We start from the raw sequence: 19,860 nt of genomic DNA on the forward strand, positions 1-19,860 counted from the left end.
TTTGGTCGCAGATTGCAACTTGAGGAGGAAAGCATAGAGAATTACATAACTGCGCTAAGAAAATTAGCTTCATCTTGCAAGTTTGCTGCCTCTACTGACGAAAGAATAAGGGATCAGTTCATGCTAGGTTGTAGCATTGAACGTGTTAGAGAGGAACTGTGGCAAAAAGATGAACCTGATTTAGATGATGTGATCACCATAGCCAAAAGGATTGAACATTCTATTAAATGTGTAGAAGTCATAAAAAAGAATGGGGAAAGTAAGAACAGTAGCACTGTTAATCTTGTCAAGACTCCGAGTACAACTAGGGAAAATGCTGGCCAGAAAGGTAATACGAGGGATGTAACTACCAACAAAAACCTCAATACTAGACCAGATAAAAAGTTTGATTTTACACAAGTGAAATGTTATAGATGTGGCAAAATGGGTCATTTTGCAAACGATAGACAATGCCCTGGATGGAAAGCTACCTGTAGCAAGTGCAAAAGAAAGGGACATTTTACTATTGTTTGCAAGGGAAGGGATTACAAAGGCAAAGTTAATGAAATTTATTATGATTTTGATGACACAAATGGTTATTATGAAAATGATGAGAATGTTGATTGTGGTCAAGTTTTGGTTCAAGTAGTTTTTGGTCCACAACCAAAGAATTGTCCTATTGATGAGATTTTGGTCAATGGTCATCCGGTAAAAGTATTATTTGATTCAGGTGCCAAGATCACTATTGTTGCAAAAGAATTTTATCTCAGGTATTTACAAGGTAAAATTAAAATGTTTCGTCCAGATATAAAACCACTTGCATATGGTAGGAAGCCTATAGAGATTTTAGGATTCTTCTTAGGAAACATTAATTATAAAGAGAGACTTGCCAACTCGAAAATCTATATTTCACAAAAGGGGGACAATATCTTGAGTTGGTTTGTTCAAAAGGATTTAGGAGTAATGCTAGATCCCAATTCCTCTCCCCCCATCATCTTAAAAGAGTTTCCCTTTGTTAACACTGATTCAATCAACATAAACCAAAATTGTGATGAGTCCTTTTCAGATAAATTAAGAAAGGATTTTCCTACTGTCTTTACTGAAAAGTTGGGTTGTTTGAAGAACTATGATCATCACATTAAGTTGAGGAAGGACGCCATACCTGTTTGTTGTAAAGTACGTACTGTTCCCGTTACTGTTAGGGATCAAGTTAAAATGGAATTGGAGAAATTAGTTAAGGAGGGCATCATAGAAGAAGTTGAAGCAACCCAATGGGTCGCTCCAATTGTGGCCGCCAAGAAATCGGATGGCTCTCTTCGTTTGTGCATAGACCTTAGAGAGTTAAACAAAAATGTGGTGGTAGATCACTACCCTTTGCCCAAAATTGCAGACATGTTAATGTTATTAAAAGGAGCAAAGATCTTTAGTACGGTGGATTTAAGATCCGCCTATCACCAGATAAAGCTTGATGAAGACTCAAAAGATTTGACTGCATTTGTAACACCATTTGGCACTTTTCGCTTTGTGAGGCTTCCTTTTGGGCTAGTATCAGCTGCCTCAGTTTTTCAAAGAGCTTTGGAGGGTGTCTTGAAGGGTTTGGAAGGTGTGAGGGTGTATCAAGATGACATCCTGATCTTTGGAAGTTGTGATAAAGAGCACGATCTGAGACTGATTGGAGTTTTGCAACGTTTGTGTGAAGCCGGTCTAACAGTGAAATTAGAAAAGTGTAAATTCAAGAAGGACTCCATAGATTATTTAGGACACACAATCTCAGAGGGAGGCATTTCACCAAAAGCTGGTCTAATTAACACTATGATGAAGATGTCTTCCCCTAAAAACAAGGAGGAATTGATTAGTTTTTTAGGTATGGCTGAGTACTATAACAAATTTATATGTGGTTTTGCTTCACTCTGTGCTAGCATGAGATTGTTATTAAAAAAGGGATCTGACTTTGTATGGAGTGATGATTGTGAAAAAGAATTCATTGCGCTTAAAGAAAAGTTGAACAATGCTCCCAAATTGAATAGTTTTGATCCTGAGAGGAAATCGGTTCTAATAACAGATGCAAGTCTAAAAGGATTAGGGGCGGTCTTAACGCAAAAGATTGAAGGGAATGAAGTAGTCATTTTGTTTTTGTCAAGGAGTTTGAGAGGTCCAGAGCTAAGATATTCTGTAGTAGAGCGTGAAGCACTAGCGGTTTTTTGGGCAGTAAAGAAATTAAAGAATTTTTTGTGGGGAAGTACTTTTGAAGTGAGGACTGACCACAAACCATTATGCGAAATCTTAAAAACCAAAGGAATAGATGCTGTTTCCAGTAGAATCACAAGATGGGTTGTAGGTTTACAAGATTACAACTTTGAAGTTAGATATTTACCAGGTGTCGAGAATAAGGTGGCTGATGCATTATCTCGTCTTGTCTCTCAAGAAGATTTAGATCTAGAGAATGATTTGGAAGGTGAAGATGAAATGGTTTGTTCAGTTAGTGAGGGTGTCATTGATAAGTGTAAATGGTTAGAGGCTTCACGAGAAGATTTGGCCCTAATGGAAATTTTGAGATTGATCAATATTGGATGGAAGGTTAAGCCAAAAGGTGGTGACATATTGGAGAAATTTTGGCATGTTAAGGATCAATTATCTGAATATGATGGGTTACTGGTAAGAGGTACTAGGTTGGTTCCTCCGGCTTCTATTAGAAGTGAGCTCATTTCGTTGGCTCATTGTGGACATATGGGCATTTCAAAGACAAAGGAGAATCTGAGGATGTCATACTGGTGGCCCAGCATGGATTTAGAAATCGAAAGGAAAGTTAGAGATTGCATGGAGTGTGCTTTGAGTGAGAAGGTAGCAAAACCCAGAATCCAGCCCATGGTTATTAGAACACTTCCAAACAATCCGTGGGAAGAAGTTGGCCTGGACATCCTTGGGCCTATATACTCTGCAGGATCTGAATGGTATGTTCTAGTTTTAGTAGATTTCTTTTCTAGGTGGCCTGAGGTTGCCATCACTCGTGGCATAGAATCCAAGCATGTGATACTATTTTTGGAGAAACTTTTTGCTAGGGAAGGTATTCCCAGCATCATTTTGACGGACAATGGAACTCAACTTGTCTCTAAGGAGATGGAGTTATTCTTGTCTAAACATGGTGTTAAACATAAAAAATCTTCTCTGTACCACCCAGAGACAAATGGCACCGTGGAGAGATTTAACCGTGTGCTCAAGGAGACAATTAGGATGTCTAAATCTGCAGGTTCAGATTGGAAATCAGATATTTTTGAAAAGGTTAAGCTTTACAGGTTATCACCACATGCCACTACGGGAAAAACACCCTTTGAACTTTTCAGATGTAGGCGTCCCAATTCTTTGGTTACCCCACCTTGGGTTAATGATTTGCATCTGAAAGGTTCAACTGATACTGAGGAGTGGAAAGCAGCTCAGGAGAGAAAACTACAAGATAGGAAAAGGATTCATGATTTAAGAAATTCTGTGAAAAACACGGTGGTACATGTGGGTGATTGGGTCCTTATAAAAAAAATCCGTGTAAAAAGAACAAGATGTTATCTGCTTCATTTTTGAAGCCTATTCAAGTCATCAAAGTTTTAGGCAATGCTGTCAAAACATCTGATCATCGCATTTGGAACTTGAACAGGGTTGTAGTGATCAGGAAAGACTTTGTTGACAATTACAAATCTCCTGTGTCAAGTTCTTCACCTACAGGTACATCATATCATCACCCCGTGAGAGGTCCTCTCATCTCAAAGAAACCTTCAACAACTACTTCTTCTCATCGGGCTGTGGTTGGTCCTGTCATCGCGAGGAAGTCTTCAAGAATTACACGTACACCTACTCGTTTTAATGACTTTGTAAAATAATGTTTTCTGTTTAATCTTATTTGTTATAAGGAAGGAGATGTGTGGCATCCTGGCTATGCAGCCTGTTGCTAGGTAGGCACATGCAATGGAATGCTCTGTACAGATTCTGTGCTTGTTATGTTTGGAGTATCTAGACAGTTGATCTTGGACTGTACTGCTGGTGACTGCTTATCCTATGGATGGGATCCTTATTATAATAAATACTTAATTCAACTACAATATACCTTTGGACTTCTTTACAGGAGCCTGGCTCCATTCAGAGTGTGCGGCGCTGCCTCCCGGAATTGACACTGCCGAGAAGTCCGGAAGAGACCTGGTAGGGCATAGCAGATTGACAGTGTCCTGAAGTGGGAAGTAGGGGTCAAGCGATCATTAGACACCCGATCGGAACTCAGGCCCCTCTGTCAGTCTCCAACTGGGCCTGGGGGTAAAACGTACTGGGGAAGCCTCAGGAAGAGTTGAGTAGGCGAACTGAGGTAGAAGGTACAGTAGGAAGCGGAACTTTCTCATGCCAAGTTCCTGCAGGAGAAACGATTAAGGTTCACACTGAGTAATAGAGAATATGTTAACTGCTAATTTCTAGAGAAATCAAGGTCTGTGTCAGTTGCCTAGAGAAGAAGGTGGTAGGAAGCCTTTTAGCCAAGGTGGAAATCCTTCTGGGAGATCCTAGTAACCTTCAATCTGTCATTAAGCCTGTGTATCTGTATCTTCTTAAGCTGAGAAAAAGTACATGCATAACTTTTAGGTAATGTGGAAGGATTTAACATTGCTGAATTGATTTCTCTTAATGTTAATTGAAATGTGGGAAGATCTGATAAATATTGCACAGTATACCTATTTGTAAACTACTGAGAGAAAGAGAGTAAACAACAAGTATATTTTTCATAAAAACAGCTCGTATTTTTACACAAAGATTGGTGTAGTGTCATTTTTGAGTGGAATTTCCTTGAGTTACTGCTGGGTGGTGTGCAATCTTCAAACATGTGCCTCTATTAGAGATTGTCTTACCCTAGGCCAGGCTACCCTAGGTGACCTGACAACTTTAGGTTCCAACATATTGGTGTCCAGCGGTGGGATGAAAATTGTGGTTGCGACTACTCTGCAGTAACTAAGTGAAATCCACTAACCTACACCTGGAGTTTTCTCCTGGCGGCCTTCCTAATTTTTACTTTTGCTTTTTCCAAATTTATTCCTGGTGGTGGGGTGGAGGTAGCTTCAGGTTGCCCTTGTAACTCTAATCTTTTTGTGTGTTTGACCCTGAATTGCCTCTTGCAAAATGGAATTTGCACTGGAAGAACTGGACACTTATTCTGTGGCCCAGCTAAAGGACTTCTGTCAACAAATGGGGGTGTTCTTTAAGCGTGGTGCCAAGAAGGGGGAACTCCAGACCATTTTGAGGGCTTGGGTGGAAGCACACAGTGAAGGGAAGGAGGAGGATGAGGGGACAGACCGGGACACGGTCATAGAGGTAGAGGGATTATTCCACCCTGAGGTGGGAAACCTACTCCCAGGGCCAATGACCTCCTCTAGGGGGGGCAGTAGTGTCTCCGGGGGAAGCTTGACCGAAGCGGAACTCACAGACAGGAGGGAAAAAAGGAAGCTGAAGTGGGAGTTAGCCAGGTTAGAACAGGAGAAGGAGGAACAGAGGATGACTCATGAGCTTAGACTAAAAGAGCTAGAACTCAAGGCTCTACAGTTAGGACTCGCCAACTCTCCAAATGGTGGCAGCGAAACCAGAGAACCAACCAGGGAGTCCAGACCCTACTTGCCTAAGGACATAGTTGCCAGCTATAGTCAGGGGGATGATATAGCCAAATGGCTGGCTGCCTATGAGGTCTCCTTAAGAGCCCATGGGATCCAGGAAAAGCACTGGGGGGGTGGGTTGTATAAGTATATGCCTCCCACTGGTCGAGACACCTTGTTAGCCTTAGAGCCAGAGGAGCAGACTAACTACCCCACCATGAAGCTAGCATTGATCAGGAAGTTTGGGTTAACCCCAGAAAAGTATCGCCAGAAGTTCAGGGGGAGCCACAAGTTAAGCACCCAGAACTGGGTGGACTTCCTAGATTATGCAAGGAAGGAATTGGAGGGCTGGGTACAGGGCAGTGAGGTGAAGGGTTGTGAGGGGTTGTATAATCTTTTTTTGAAAGAGCATCTACTCGAGAAATGTTTTCCCGAGCTGCGCCAGCACCTGGTGGACAGCAAGCTGACCAACCCCCGGAAGCTTGCAGAGGAGGCGGACATCTGGGCAAGTACCCGGGTGTCCCCAAAGGGGACTGGAGGGGATTCCCAAAAGGCCGGACAGGGCGCCCCTCAGAAGAAGGAGGGGGGAGATAAAAAGCGGGAGTTCTAAAGGTCCCCAAAACAGTTTCCAGGGAAAGGGAACAGGTTTCACCCCTAAGGCTAACCCGCCCAGAAACCCTCATCCTGGCCAAAGCCAGCAGCCAAGGGTTGTCCACTGTTTTGAGTGTGGTGGTGTTGGACATTATAAGGGAGATGTCAGATGCCCAAAGAGACCACCCCCTCCCACCGGAGGAAAAGCCCCGGGAGTAGCTAGTGTAGCGCTCGGGGAGGAGTTGCCCTTAGATAAGGGGGGTGAGTGGGCGGGTGTCACCTTAGTGTCCCTGGGAGAACGGGAGATGGTTCCTAAGATCCAGGTGCCCCCAAATACTACCAAGTATGGGCAGTGGATCATCATCAATGGCCAGAGAGGGGAGGCTCTGAGAGATATAGGAGCCAGTATGACTATGGTGAGAAGTCATCTGGTGTCTCCAGAGCAGGTGATTCCCAATGTACTCCACCCCGCCGCGATGGCTGACGGCAGAATGGGCCACTACCCCGTGGCCGAGGTTCCCTTTGAGTGGGAAGGGGTTGCAGGTTCACTTCGAGTTGCCGTAAGCCCTGCCGTGCCAGTTGATTGTCTGTTGGGGAATGACATGGAGCACAATGCTTGGAGAGAGGTGGAATACCGGACGCATTCAGCGATGCTAGGTACACCTGACTGGGCCTGTGTAAGCACAAGGTCTGCGACTGCCCGGAGAGGGAGTTCACCTGGGTTGGAGCCTGGAACAATGGCCCAACTCGCTGCCAAAAAGGGACAGACCCGAAGACAGGAGAAGCCTGCTTTGGCTTCCACACCCCATGTGACAGATCGGCCACCTGCGGTGGTGGACCAGGAGTCCGTGGAGGGGGGAGTAGTTTCTCTGGAGGACCTGCCCCTCCCTGGTGAGTGGCATGTGGAGGGGGGGCCTACCAGAGAAGAGTTCTGTAAGGGCCAGAAGGAGTGCCCTACCCTTGAGGGACTGAGGCGACAGGCTGAAGCCCAGGCAGCAGGGGACATTGCGGGACACTACCACATTTACTGGGAGGATGGACTCCTCTACAGTGAACCCAAGGTACCCTTACCTGGTTCATCAAGGGCCTTGGTAGTCCCGCAACGGTACAGAGCCTTTCTGCTGGAATTGGCTCATGAAATTCCCTTGGCAGGACACTTAGGTCAGGACAAGACCTTTGCTCGGCTTGTCCCCCACTTTTACTGGCCTCAGATGAAAGTGGCGTCTAACACCTACTGTCGGACGTGTGTAACCTGCCAAGCCAGTGGGAAAACAGGGGTGAAGCTGAAAGCTCCCCTGGAACCACTTCCTGTCGTTAGCACCCCCTTTGAAAGGGTGGGCATCGACATTGTAGGTCCATTGGATCCACCAACAACAGCTGGTCACAGGTTCATCCTGGTTCTGGTGGATCATGCCACATGGTACCCAGAGGCAATTCCTCTGAGGACTGTCACTGCACCTGTGGTGGCTAGGGCCCTGATGGGGATCTTTACCCGAGTGGGATTCCCCAAGGAAGTTTTGTCCGACAGGGGGACCAACTTTATGTCAGCGTACATGCGGGCAATGTGGAAGGAGTGTGGAGTGACCTACCGGTTCACCACTCCCTATCACCCCCAGTCCAATGGACTGGTAGAAAGGTTCAACAAGACCTTGAAGGGCATGATCAGAAGTCTGCCTTAAAGCCTGCGGAGGAAGTGGGACGTCCTCCTACCCTGTTTGCTATTCTCCTACAGGGAAGTGCCACAGAAGGGAGTGGGCTTCAGCCCCTTTGAGCTTCTGTATGGGCACCCTGTACGCGGTCCTCTCAGCCTGGTGAAGGATGGATGGGAAAAGTCTCCCAGGAAACCCCCCCAGGATGTGGTGAGCTACATGCTGGCCTTCAGGAGCCAAATGGCGAAGTTGTGGAAGCAAGCTTCTGACAACTTGGAGGCCAGCCAGGCAGTGATGAAGGAGTGGTATGACCACAACGCTCACCAGGTGGAATTGGAGCCTGGCCAGAAAGTGTGGATGATGGAGCCTGGAGAGCTAAGTGCCCTCCAGGATCGCTGGACAGGCCCCTTTGAGGTGTTAGAAAAGAAGGGTAAGGCCACATACCTGGTGGACCTTAAGACCCCTCGACAGCCCCTACGGGTGCTACATGCTAACCGACTCAAACCCCACCATGAGAGGCCCGAGGTCATCTTAATGATGGTGACTGATGGAGGAGAGGAAGCGGAAAGCGAACCTCTCCCAGACTTGTTCTCGTCTCAAGAAAAGGATGGGTCAGTGGAGGGAGTGATTCTCTCCCCATCCCTAACTCCTGAACAGCGGGAGGACTGCCGCCAGATACTGGAGCAGTACTCTACGTTGTTCTCCCTTGTCCCGGGAAGGACCCACCTGTGTACCCGTGATGTGGACACAGGAGACAGCCCACCAGTGAAGTCAAAGACCTACCGGCTGTCAGACAAGGTGAAGGCTAGCATCCATGGAGAGGTTACCAAGATGCTGGAGCTAGGAGTTATAGAACCTTCCAACAGCCCCTGGTCCAGTCCGGTGGTTCTAGTGCCAAAAGCCGCTCCACTAGGCACCACTCCAGAACTGAGGTTCTGTGTGGATTACCGGGGACTGAATTCAGTCACAAAAACTGATGCTCATCCGATCCCTAGGGCGGATGAATTAATTGACCGGCTGGGAGCTGCCCAATATCTAAGTACCTTTGACCTCACTTCGGGGTACTGGCAGATCTCCCTGACAGATGGAGCAAAGGAAAGGTCAGCCTTCTCCACGCCTGAGGGACACTTCCAATTTTGTGTGATGCCCTTTGGGCTCAAGAATGCCCCTGCCACTTTTCAGCGGCTGGTGAATCAGGTCCTCTCCGGAATGGAGGGTTTCTCCGCTGCTTATCTGGATGACATTGCTGTCTTCAGTAGCAGTTGGGAGGACCATTTGCAACATTTGCAAGCAGTTCTCCAGGCCCTGAAGCAAGCTGGATTGACAATCAAGGCCAGCAAATGTCAGATTGGGCAGGGGTCGGTTGTGTACCTTGGACACTTGGTGGGTAGGGGAACAGTGCAGCCCCTTCAGGCAAAGATTGAGGCAATCATGGCCTGGGAACCCCCCAAGACCCAGACTGAGGTCCGAGCTTTCCTGGGCCTCACAGGCTACTACCGTCGCTTTGTGAAGGGGTATGGCACTATTGTAGCGCCCCTCACAGAGCTTACCTCAAAGAAACAACCTCGATGGGTAGTTTGGACAGAGGCTTGTCAGCAAGCCTTTGAAAAGTTGAAGCAGGCAATGTGTGCAGCACCGGTCCTGAGGGCCCCAGACTTCTCCAAGGAGTTCATTGTCCAGACAGGTGCATCAGAACATGGCATTGGGGCAGTGTTATCGCAACTGAATGAAGAGGGCCTGGATCAGCCTGTAGTTTTCCTATCCAGGAGACTGCTTCCCAGGGAACAGAAGTGGAGTGCAATTGAGAGGGAAGCTTTTGCGGTGGTGTGGGCTCTGAAGAAGTTGCGGCCATACCTGTTTGGCCTGCACTTCCTGGTTCAGACTGACCACCGACCCCTTCGTTGGCTGATGCAGATGAAGGGGGAGAATCCCAAGTTGCTGAGATGGTCCATCTCCCTACAGGGAATGGACTTCCGGGTGGAACATCGGCCTGGAGTGGACCACGCCAATGCAGACGGTCTCTCTAGGTATTTCCGCCTTAGTGATGAGGACTCCCAAGGGGTTGGGTAGCTCTCCCCACTTTCAGCTGGGGGGGACGCGTGTTAGACCTGTCTGGCCTTTTGCGTGGCTCCTCCAATTATTTATTTATTTTGTCCCCTTTTTGCCCCTCATACCTTTATATCTTTTGACCTCACCAGATTTTTATATGTTGGCCTGGGGGTTGGATGCTCTTTTGCCCTCATGATTTTTCACCTCAGGCCTAGGTGCCTTTCCTGACAGGAATTTATCCAGATCCACAAAATGGTGGTTAACAACTGCCATAACTGCCACTGCCTAGACCTGACCCATATGTCAGAATAGGAGCATTCCAGAACCTTCTGGCCCCTTCTGGACCTCAGAGGGTCAGCCTATAAAAGGCGGAATGCTAGTCAGCCATTTTGTTGGTACCCAGCGTTCTGTGAGGTGGGACTGGTGTGGAGTGAGGCAAATCTGAGGTGGAGGATAGAGCTTACAGAGAGCAGGATTGACTTGTGGGCCAGCTGATCTCCTGTACTGACCCATCCCTATCCAGTGTTGACCGATCCCTGCCATAAAAGTCCCCACCTGGAAACTCCTGAACAACCCCTTAGAGACTCTAAGGTAATAGACCCAGGTGATTGTGACTGAAGTGTCATCGTCGAGGGAAAAAGAAAACCACCTCCTCCCTCAATCCGGTAGGACCAAACCTGAAAGCGGTGGGCCTCAATTGAACCCCATCTTGTGGTCTGCAGCATACTGGACTCTCGTTGTGGTCTCCCTGGACCGGGGGTCTAGTGTGCCCGTGGGCGTCCTGCTTGGCGCTGAATTATCTTGTGGTTAGCCAAGGACGGGAGAGCGACATCTGAGGAAGCTCATCGGAAGAGGCGGGCTCTTCAGGGAGTGAGAGCCCCGTGGAAGAAACTGCCCGGAGAGGAGCGTCAAAGGAAGTGTCTTCACAACGTACAGAGCGCAGGCCCAGTAGCGGTGGGTGCGCGGCGGGAGCAGTGTCTCCCTAACGGAGCGTGCGCAGTATCTGCCACTGTGTGAGGAGGCGTCGGAAGTGGCGCCTCGGTGTCCTGAATCAGTGCGCAGGTCCGCTGGTGTCGATCTAGAGGAAGGCACCGGGCGGCGTTGTGAGGCCACCGTCCCTGCGGAGCGCTGAGGTGAGAAGGGTGGGGCGGCTCCGGCATAGGCGATTGCTTTGTGAGCCTGTACCTGATCAGAGAGCTGTTCGGCGGGGACTGCTTGTGGTGAGTGCCTAGCGGAGCCTGGCTCCATTCAGAGTGTGCGGCGCTGCCTCCCGGAATTGACACTGCCGAGAAGTCCGGAAGAGACCTGGTGGGGCATAGCAGATTGACAGTGTCCTGAAGTGGGAAGTAGGGGTCAAGCGATCATTAGACACCCGATCGGAACTCAGGCCCCTCTGTCAGTCTCCAACTGGGCCTGGGGGTAAAACGTACTGGGGAAGCCTCAGGAAGAGTTGAGTAGGCGAACTGAGGTAGAAGGTACAGTAGGAAGCGGAACTTTCTCATGCCAAGTTCCTGCAGGAGAAACGATTAAGGTTCACACTGAGTAATAGAGAATATGTTAACTGCTAATTTCTAGAGAAATCAAGGTCTGTGTCAGTTGCCTAGAGAAGAAGGTGGTAGGAAGCCTTTTAGCCAAGGTGGAAATCCCTCTGGGAGATCCTAGTAACCTTCAATCTGTCATTAAGCCTGTGTATCTGTATCTTCTTAAGCTGAGAAAAAGTACATGCATAACTTTTAGGTAATGTGGAAGGATTTAACATTGCTGAATTGATTTCTCTTAATGTTAATTGAAATGTGGGAAGATCTGATAAATATTGCACAGTATACCTATTTGTAAACTACTGAGAGAAAGAGAGTAAACAACAAGTATATTTTTCATAAAACAGATCGTATTTTTACACAAAGATTGGTGTAGTGTCATTTTTGAGTGCAATTTCCTTGAGTTACTGCTGGGTGGTGTGCAATCTTCACACATGTGCCTCTATTAGAGATTGTCTTACCCTAGGCCAGGCTACCCTAGGTGACCTGACAACTTTAGGTTCCAACAACATGGTAATACTTTCTGGGCAAAGATTTAACCTCATTAGTACCTGATAAGCAACCAAATACAGAAATAAGCAACTGAAAGATGATCGGATAACCTTTGCAAAGGGCCATCCACTGCCTTGGATGTTGCCACGGTTTTAGTAACTTTTGATCCGTTTGAGCTAGAATCACCAAGCCTGTGAAGAAAGTTTGCATTAAAACAAATCTCAAGTAAATAGATTGAATAATATGAAAATCTGAAATGACCTTGATTAAGGACCTAGATGTCTGTATGGAAAACAAAGCTTGTTTCCTCTTTTAAAAATACCTGAACACCTACACCTCTTGGAGCTGTGGTGATGACAACAAAAATTCCAACAACTAAAACTAAGTGTAAGCATACATGACCACAAGCTGAAAAAGAACTCAAAGCAGTTTAGTAATAATAACAAAATGCTCACTGACAGGACCTAGCCTGTCAATTCGGACTGGACTGTGCCTACTGGATGGGTCCAAGACTGATTTGCATATGAGTGGTCTCTGTCTTGAGAGACATAGTGGGGGAAAAAATAGGGACACATTTTAACAGGTCCGGCAGTTCCCCAGGGTGTCCATTTGCTCACCGGTAATAGGACCAGTTGATGGAGTTCAGGAACCAGTGTTTTAAAATGTGTCTGGGGTGGTATTGGTGTCCACGATGTACTGGATCTTCAAAAAGGCCCATACCATGAAACAGGCCAGTTCCAGATGAAATGTTTCAGTGTCCCAGTGATTTTAGGCTCCATGTGGGGCAACTGGTGGCAGTGAGGTCTACTGGAGCTAATTCAAATCTTGGTATCCACCAGCATCTGTCAAAAATGTGTTTACTGTTGGATCCTTACACGTAGGTTTTTGGCAAGCGTTTAGAGATCTAAAATCTTGCGTGGTTTTCATAAGAACAGCTCGGAGGAGAGGCTAACCTGCTGATATCATAGATGACAATTTACCCCAGTGATCAAGGGCCAGATGTAGGTAGGATTCATTTACCGATTCTTAATTACCGAATTTTACCGATTCGGTAATTAAGAATCGGTAAATATGAAGGGGGGACATGTAGGACCATCCAGATGTTTTTTTTACCGAATCGGTAAAAATCTGTATTTACCGATTCGGTAAATACCGACCGGTAATGCCCATTCATTCCTATGGGCTTTGAAGCCCATAGGAATGAATGGGCATTACCGATTCGGTATTTACCAAATCGGTAAATACCGAATTCCACAAGGGTGCAGGGGGTGTCACTTTGACACCCACTAGTACCCCCAAAACAGGTTCGGGTGCCATGTGGCAGGCATACCTGCCCTAAGGGCAGGTCTGCCTGTCATATGGCACAGGTGTGCATGCACACATGTGCATGCACACCGGAATCGGTATTTTACCATCAAATTGATTTGGTGGTAAAATACCGATTCGGTAAGGCTTGTGGGACTCTGAAGAGTCCCACCTACATTTCAAATTTACCGAATCGGTAAAAATACCGATTCGGTATTTTACAGAATCGGTAAATTTACCGATCGGTAAATTTACCGAATCTGTAAAATGACTGTCCCTACATACCATTTCTCTGATACCGGTCGTTAACGGCCGAAAATACCGATTTTCGGCCGTTACCGACCGACCTACATCGGGCCCAAAATCATTATCCATTCAGCCAAAGTAATCCTTACTTTTGGAGCTTGTGAAAAATAGCTCTAATTACATAGTAGAACTATGTTTTGGGAGAGACATTTAGGCCAAGCTTCTATTTACATTTTTATAGATTTATGCTACAAAACTAGATTTTGCTGGATTTTGACTATTTCTTTTCTTAAGGGCTTAAAATAGCATCCAACCAGCAGGAACATTTTAGTACTTTTTGCTATTCGACTTATCCCGTCCACCATCATTTTATTACCGGATCAGGGGCCCAAGAGTTTATTCTGTCCTTTTGAATTTAAATACCAGTTTCCTATCATTTTATTGCCTTAATGTTCTGTATCGTAGTGCCTTAAGCACAGATGCCTTTCACTACTAAAGAGAAGGACCGATGGTACAAAATGAGGAGCATGCAACATATTGTTCCTAGGGCAATACTGCAACATTTATTATCAGTTTCAGTTTCATCAGTCTTTATTTCGATTGTAAAACCATAAAAGACATAGTATCGAATTGATAAACAATTACCCGTAGATGTTCTAGGCAGTGCTGAAGTCAGATTTGTTCCTTAACATTGTGTTATATCCGTACTTTACTGATGTCTCTTCTTTCCTCACAAGCCCCTTACCTACCCCCTTTTACCACTCAAACATATATCCCAATGTGTATATGTGTGTTTTTAGTCTAAGACATTGGGCATACTTACTTCTTCTAAATTCTCTTTTATACACAGGGATCGTGGGATTGAATGAAAATAAGCTAAGAAGCTTTGCAGCACAGTGACGTCTGAAGCCGCTGTACTACCAACATGAATATGAACTGAACCAGGTTGGCAAACATCTGATGGAGACTGTGAGAGCCCTCCAAGGTCTCACGTCCATCAAGGTTTAAGGAAACTCACCACAATATGCGTCTGTGGCCAAGAAACAAATCCTTTGGTTTCCCATGGTGTATATGGTTATATATCCATTAAGGAGCTTCTCTTTTGCTGCCTGAGTGAAGGTTTCTGTGGTCAATAAGAGGCTCCACTCTGCCCTGTTTTAAGTTTCTATGGTTGATAACAAGCTCCTCTCTTGCTGCAAGTGAAACTTTCTACGGTCAGTAAGAGACTCCTTTCTTGCTGCCATGCTGAAAGTTTTTACGGTCAGTAAGAGGTTCCACTCTTGCACTGAGCATAAAAGTTTCTTTGGACAGTTAACGGTTGTAGTGAGGGTGAACGTTTCTTTGACCAGTACGAGGCTACTCTTTTGCTGTGAGGGTTGAAAGTTCTGCGGGAAAACATCCATTACAATGCAGGCATTACAACGCAATGCTTTTACAATGCGGTCAATACAATGCAGAATCCATTACAACACCTGCCACTACAACGCATATCCCTCACTGACCAGCCCCTTCCCTGAGATAAGCACCCGGCGGTGTTAGAATAGTAATTTTCATTGTAATAGAGTATGTGTTGTAATGGCTTGCGTTGTAATGGCATGTGTTGTAATGGAAGCTGTATTGTATTGGCGCGTTGTAAAGGTATGCGTTGTAATAGTTTTTGTTTTGATGTCATACATTTGTTCTGCCACCAGTAAGAGTCTCCTTTCTCGCTGCAAAGGTGAAAGATTCTATGGTCAGTAAGAGGGTCCCCTCCTGCAATGAGGGTGAAGGTTTCTATAACCAGAGGAGGTTACTCTCTTGCTGTGAGGGTTAAAGTTTCTGTGACCAGTAAGAGGCTCATTTCTTGCTGTAAGGGTGGACGTTTTGTTGGTCAGTAAGTGGACTGTCTCTTGCTGCGAGGGTGAAAGTTTCTTTGGTCAATAAGAGGGTCGTCTCTTGCTGCAGGGGTGAAAGTTTCTATGATCATAGGAGGATCCTTTCTTGCAGTGAGGGTGAACGTTTCCACAGCTGGTAATAGGCTCTTCTCCCGTTGTGAGGTTAAAGTTTCCGCGACCAGGAAGAGGCTAATATCTTGCTCTGAAGGCTGAAAGTTTCTATGGTCAGTAAGAGGCTCCTCCCTTGCTGTCTTCAAGGGTGAACGTTTCTACCATCATACGTGGATCCTTGCTATCTTCAAGGGTGAAAGTTTCTACTATCATACGGGAATCCTTGCCATCTTCACGGGTGAAAGTTTCTACCATCATACGGGAATCCTTGCCGTCTTCAAGGGTGAAAGTTTCTACACTCATACGGGGATCCTTGCCGTCTTCAAGGGTGAAAGTTTCTACTATCATACGGGGATCCTTGCCGTCTTCAAGGGTGAAAGTTTCTACTATCATACGGGGATCCTTGCTATCTTCAAGGGTGAAAGTTTCTACTATCATACGGGGATCCTTGCCATCTTCACGGGTGAAAGTTTCTACCATCATACGGGAATCCTTGCCGTCTTCAAGGGTGAAAGTTTCTACCATCATACGGGATCCTTGCCGTCTTCAAGGGTGAAAGTTTGTACCATCATACGGGATCCTTGCCATCTTCAAGGGTGAAAGTTTCTACCATCATAAGGGGATCCTTGCCGTCTTCAAGGGTGAAAGTTTCTACCATCATACGGGATCCTTGCCGTCTTCAAGGGTGAAAGTTTGTACCATCATACAGGGATCCTTGCCGTCTTTAAGGGTGAAAGTTTGTACCATCATACGGGATCCTTGCCATCTTCAAGGGTGAAAGTTTCTACCATCATAAGGGGATCCTGGCCGTCTTCAAGGGTGAACGTTTCTACCATCATACAGGGATCCTTGCTGTCTTCAAGGGTGAAAGTTTCTACCATCATACAGGGATCCTTGCTGTCTTCAAGGGTGAAAGTTTCTGCAGTCAGTAAGAGGCATTTTGCTTGCAGCAAAGATGAAAGTTTCTAGAGCCGATAGGTAGGTACTCTTCCTGCAAGGGGGAATTTTCCATGGGTGACAAGGGGCTTCTCTCTTACTTCAAGGGTGCAGGTTTCTATGGTTGGTAAGAGGCTCCTCTCTTACTTCAAGGGTGAAGGTTTCTATGGTTGGTAAGAGGCTCTTCACTTGTTGTGAGAGCGAATGTTCACACAGTCGGTCAAAGTCACCCTTCTTCCTGCGAGGGTGAAATATCCTATATACATTAATAGACTCTTCACTTGCCCTGAGGGTGAACGGTTCTAGTCCGTAAGCAGTTCCTCTTGCTGTGAGCATAAAAGTCTCTATGATTAATAAGAATCTCCTCTCTTCCTGAGATGGTGAAATTGTCTCCAGTTGGTAAGCAGCTCCTCGCTTGCCTCTAGGGGGAACATTTCTACAGTTAGTAAGAGGTATTTTTCTTTCTGCCACGTTAAAACTTTCTATGGTCAAAAAGGTTTTGGGTTTTTCTGGGGCTAGTTCAATTCATAGTGTATAAAGTTCTCCCTACTAAAATCTCTCTTATTGTTTAGAATGCCTTTTGCATTAGGGTTGTACGTTGAGATTTACGTGTCAGGCCATTTGTTGAGGATGCAAGCTAGGCCTTTGTTCTGAATGTCCACGTCAAGGTGGAAAACAGTGGACAGGAAAACAACACGAATTATGGATGTTGAGTGGTGGAAGGAGACTTGTTTGAACTAAATAAATTTAAAGGCACCTCAAGATATTAGATATGCACAAGTGAAAAGTGGCCTCTTAGTGAAATGTGTCATTGTCCGAATACCGTGGGGTTAGGGTGCCTTATAAATTACCGGACTTGACTATTTGTAATTTTGTAAGAAATGAGTGCATTTGTATTTCACCCCAATGTATAGCTGGCAAACAGCAAGAGTTACTAAGAATGAAACCTTCAGCCATTAGTCAGTGACTTTGTAACCAAAAGTGACTTGTGGGACCACATCTTTAACGAGAAACACAAAAATACATGTCTTACAACATTAATACGATTTCCCAGAACTCTTTCCCCCTCTCACATGTAGACAGTGCTCTACTCCGCGTCTCTTCCCCTCAGCAATCCCCCTCGGTCCATGCGTTTGAGAAGGAGGGGCAGTGGCGTCGAGGCGCGCACTGCACCCTGGTATTTTACTGTGGAAGTTGGAGTGCGGTGGCGCGTGGCATCTTCCAGGCTTGCGTTACGGCTTTTAGCACGCTTGCTATTTCACGCCACGCCGCTCCAGCCCCACCCCCTTCTTCCTTAATAAACCAGGAACCTAGCACCGGGCCTGTTCGTGCCACATTTATGAAACACCATACTTGCTGGACACGTCACCAGACTCGACATTGTTCTTGAATTGAAAAGCTTGTTTAGAATTATGTCCAAGTTTTGCTGGAGTCAGGCCACATGAAACCCCGTGGAGCAGTTACCAAAGAGATTCCAGAGAACACACAGATGACGGCCAGTGCTTAATTTGAGCCAGTGGTTTCCGGTGCTCGGCTATGGCATCTAATTGTATAATAAATAACCTGGTTTTTGTAAAGCGTGAACTAATCTCCCCTAAGGGTCTCAAAGCACTGGGGGCCGTCAGGGAGATTAAGCAAGCTATTGCCCAGAGTCATGAGGTGCTAAACTGAGCTGCCACCAACGCTGGAAATCCAACCGTGAGCCACGAGCTCCGGAGTCAGCCACCCTGGCCGCTGCGCCACACCTCTCCCTGGTTGTCAACACTGGCAGAAATACCTGCCATCCAAGTTATTCTTATGGCCTTGGGGGCCTGGAATAGTCCGAATTATCACACTTGTAGGAATGTGATTGTTATTCGTTGTGTTTGTACTGCCATTGACTGCAGTGGCAGGGCCAATGGGTGATAGATGCTGCAATGGCCTCCTGAAAAGGGCCCTGGAACTTATTGTTTTGAAAATTAAGCACTGGAGGTCACTGCCCAAGGGACAGGGAGAGGGGTATAATATCACATTCATTGTGAGCCGAGGAGCAATGGCTCAAGAACCCAATCAAGGAAAGCCTTTTATCAGCAAATGAAAGAACACTTGACAAGGACCTACTTTGTGAAAGAACCTGCCATAGGGTCGCCAACATCACAGTCAGTTAGGGACCAAAAATAGGCCCGGGCACCCAAAAAATAAGTGGCCCACATTCCTGGATGATGATCACTCACAAAGTATTGTTTGGTTAGTGCTGGGGATAAGTTTGTGAGAAATTTGAGGTACGTAAATCGATTTACAGCTTGTAGGGTTAGTAACATTGGTCAAGTCTGGAAGCACCATTATTCCACTAAAGTTCAGATAGATCTCCTGTTGTTCATCTTCAGGTCTAGGAGTCTCCCTTAAACCTCGCCCCTTGCTCGCCCTCAGATCCCCGTGTCTCCTCTCTGCCAGTAGGCTTTAAAGTGCGTGCTCATACATGGGGATTCTCACTGTCCATTGGCCAACAGGTCCCCAGAGAATGTCCGAATGAGGTCGCACACCGCTCGTCCCATCAGCGTGTGACCCCGGAGCATGATGGTCGATGTAGTCGGTATCAGCGGGTGCGCTTCTACCCGGGTCTTGAGTCTTCAAGGTATTCACTTGGTGTGCTTGCCATCCCTGGACACGTGTTTCGCGTTCATTAACGCTCATCAGCAGGGATTAGGCGTGTGCACGGGGTTGCTGCATGGGCTGCCGAAAATATTCGTAGGTCCAGATACCTCTCAAGGGGCGCGGATGCGTTATCTCGAGGTCGTCACCTCCACCGGCTCAAGGGAGCCTGTATAAAAAGTATGTCCGAATGAGGTCGCACACCGCTCGTCCCATCAGCGTGTGACCCCGGAGCATGATGGCCGATGTAGTCGGTATCAGCGGGTGCGCTTCTACCCGGGTCTTGAGTCTTCAAGGTATTCACTTGGTGTGCTTGCCATCCCTGGACACGTGTTTCGCGTTCATTAACGCTCATCAGCAGGGATTAGGCGTGTGCACGGGGTTGCTGCATGGGCTGCTGAAAATATTCGTAGGTCCAGATACCTCTCAAGGCGCGCGGATGCGTTATCTCGAGGTCGTCACCTCCACCGGCTCAAGGGAGCCTGTATAAAAAGTATGTCCGAATGAGGCCGCACACCGCTCGTCCCATCAGCGTGTGACCCCGGAGCATGATGGTCGATGTAGTCGGTATCAGCGGGTGCGCTTCTACCCGGGTCTTGAGTCTTCAAGGTATTCACTTGGTGTGCTTGCCATCCCTGGACACGTGTTTCGCGTTCATTAACGCTCATCAGCAGGGATTAGGCATGTGCACGGGGTTGCTGCATGGGCTGCCGAAAATATTCGTAGGTCCAGATACCTCTCAAGGCGCGCGGATGCATTATCTCGAGGTCGTCACCTCCACCGGCTCAAGGGAGCCTGTATAAAAAGTATGTCCGAATGAGGTCGCACACCGCTCGTCCCATCAGCG

This window comes from Lissotriton helveticus, chromosome 9 (assembly GCF_964261635.1).
Source record: "Lissotriton helveticus chromosome 9, aLisHel1.1, whole genome shotgun sequence".
Taxonomy (NCBI): domain Eukaryota; kingdom Metazoa; phylum Chordata; class Amphibia; order Caudata; family Salamandridae; genus Lissotriton; species Lissotriton helveticus.